Source organism: Palaemon carinicauda, chromosome 29, assembly GCF_036898095.1.
Source record: "Palaemon carinicauda isolate YSFRI2023 chromosome 29, ASM3689809v2, whole genome shotgun sequence".
In the NCBI taxonomy this organism is placed as follows: Eukaryota; Metazoa; Arthropoda; class Malacostraca; order Decapoda; family Palaemonidae; genus Palaemon; species Palaemon carinicauda.
The window spans coordinates 35221212-35223973 of record NC_090753.1 but is presented as its reverse complement, the minus strand read 5'-3'; positions in this window follow the sequence as shown (position 1 = coordinate 35223973).

The following is a 2762-nucleotide window of genomic DNA, read 5'->3' as shown; positions in this document are numbered from 1 at the left end:
CAATCCAGTCCAGTTCTACGCATTACAAAATCCACAAGGAGTATAAAAAACATAGGGGACAACACATTCCCTTAGAGTACTCCGCTGTTTACTGGAAATTCATTTGTTAGAACTCCACTAACATTAACTTGGTACTGTTATGCTCATGGCCAGACTTAATCAAATTTACATATTCATGAGGAATTCCATAATAACACTGGACTCTCAAAAAAACTGGCATGTGCACACTATCAAAGGCTTTTTCATAGTCCATAAATGTCATCATAATGGGATTTATATATTCTTCGCATTGCTGTACAATATGTCCCATAATGAAAATTTCATGACAATTGACGTAAGTGTGGTGCCTCTGTAATTATTGCAATCAGTTAGATATCCTTTTATTTGCCATTTTCACTCCTAACTCCCATTCATCAGGTTTTGCCTCTTCACGCCACATTCTACAAAATAATCTTGTAAGTATTCATAGATTCACTTAATTTCTATCCAGTATCATCTCAGCAGTTACTCCATCGTAACCAGGACTTCCTATCTCCCGATATCCAGACACTTTTATTATTATTATTATTATTATTATTATTATTATTATTATTATTATTATTATTATTATTATTATTATTATTATTATTATTATTATTATTATTATTATTATTATTAAATAAGGTACAAACAAATTTGGAAAAGGAAGATGGTATAAGCCCAGAGGCTGCAACAAAAATAGGTCAGTGGGGAAAGGAAACAAGGAAATCAATAAACTACAACAAAATTATGAACAATTAAAAACAATTTCTAAGAGAACAGTAATAACATCAAAATAGATCGTTCTTATATAAACAATAAACTTTTCAAAAAAATAGAGAGGAGAGAGTTTACTTTCATGCAAGAGAACTAACTTTTTTTTTATATTGGGGAGATTATTATTGTTATCATTATCATTATTACAAACTAAGAATCATAACCTCGTGAGTAAGGAAGTAAGGAAGTTGCAGAGATACAACTTATACATAAAGAAAAAACGTAATCAATTCATTGTAGCTAGTTACATGATGAATAATAAAAAAAATCCTTTACTGCAGTGCGTTCATAAGGAAACTATGGCCGGAAATTATGGATGTTTTCCTTTATGATTGTGGAAATGATGAAGAAAACTTCTCATGCAACAATAATTCTGATCGTTTTATGAAGCCTTTTTGTATTTAGAGGTACAAAACATAATAGGTAAAATGTGGATTTTTAGACGAAGATACGCATTGTAAGTTCTTGTCATTAAACAATATCTTTTTCTGTCAGCCCTTATCTCTTTCTGCTACACAAAATTGGATTCACTGAAACATTTCCACAGATCAGTTGCGCCTTGAGGTGGAAAACAGTGATATATCGTCATTCGATTATCACCATTGTTTAATATTTCTTTAAAGATAAATTATTGATAAACAATAGCATTGCATTCCATATGCAGTTACTTATAAATAATACTTTTATAAAAAAAAATCTGATGCTTTATGCATACACACACACACACACACACACACATATATATATATATATATATATACATATATATATATATATATATATTTATATATATATATATTTATATATATAAATATATGTATATATATATATATATATATATTTATATATATACATATATATAGATACATATATATTTATATATATACATACATATATATATATATATATATATGTATATATAGATATATATAGATTATATATATATATACATATATATATATATATATATATATACATATATATATACTGTATATATATATATAAATATATATATATATATATATATATATATGTATATATATAACGGATTTTAAGCAAAGCGAAAAATCTATTTTTGGGTGAGATAGCCATGGCGTCCTGATGGAAGGTTCCTTTTTGGTAGCTTCCTTGGGTATATCACTACTAAATATTCCCAGAGAATTTAACCACAGGTTATCACAGAATTCTAACTTCTGGAGCGAGTATCCTAAAGGTTTCCCTTTTAAGACATCGTATATCAACAGGGGACGCATGTATTAACGTGCCATATAGCTATCTACACCCCAAACAGAGTTAACACTTCGGTGTGTAAGGGCGGAGAATAGCTTGGGAGCAGTTCCACAGCTAATCTCGTTCGTGGCTACTTTTGGTACTCGAGACGTAAACAAACGGGCGCCATTGCTAAATGACGTCACGTCCGTCCTCATCCTGAAGCCAGTTGCTTGCCGATCGCCATGATACAGCAGAGCAGGGTGGGACCTGAAAAACTGGACGAAGTAGCAGGGAGGGTTCATCAGGACGCCATGGCTATCTCACCCAAAAATAGATTTTTCGCTTTGCTCCAAATCCGGTTTTTGGGCTCAAGCCATGGCGTCCTGATGGAAGAATACCAGAGAATCAATGTATCGTGGTAGATTTCCCCTATTTGAGTAAGTGCCAAGGGCTTTGAACAGGGTAGCATAGTGATCTTAATAGAAGAACCGTAGGGAAGAGACCTTCCTGCCCCCCTGGCAGTGAAGTTCCCACGGGCCATGCTGAGATCAAAGTGGTTATCGAAGGGCTATTCACCTTGCTAGAAGAACCTGAAGAACTTGGAGACAAGACTGAATGGTTGGCATTCATATAGGAACATTCTCAAAGGCAGACAAGTGGTGGTTAGGCACTGTATGTAAATGGAGAAGTGTCTCGTCTCTAACGTATGAAGAGAGTAAGTATTCGTATTGGAATATTACATTGCACAGGTGAAT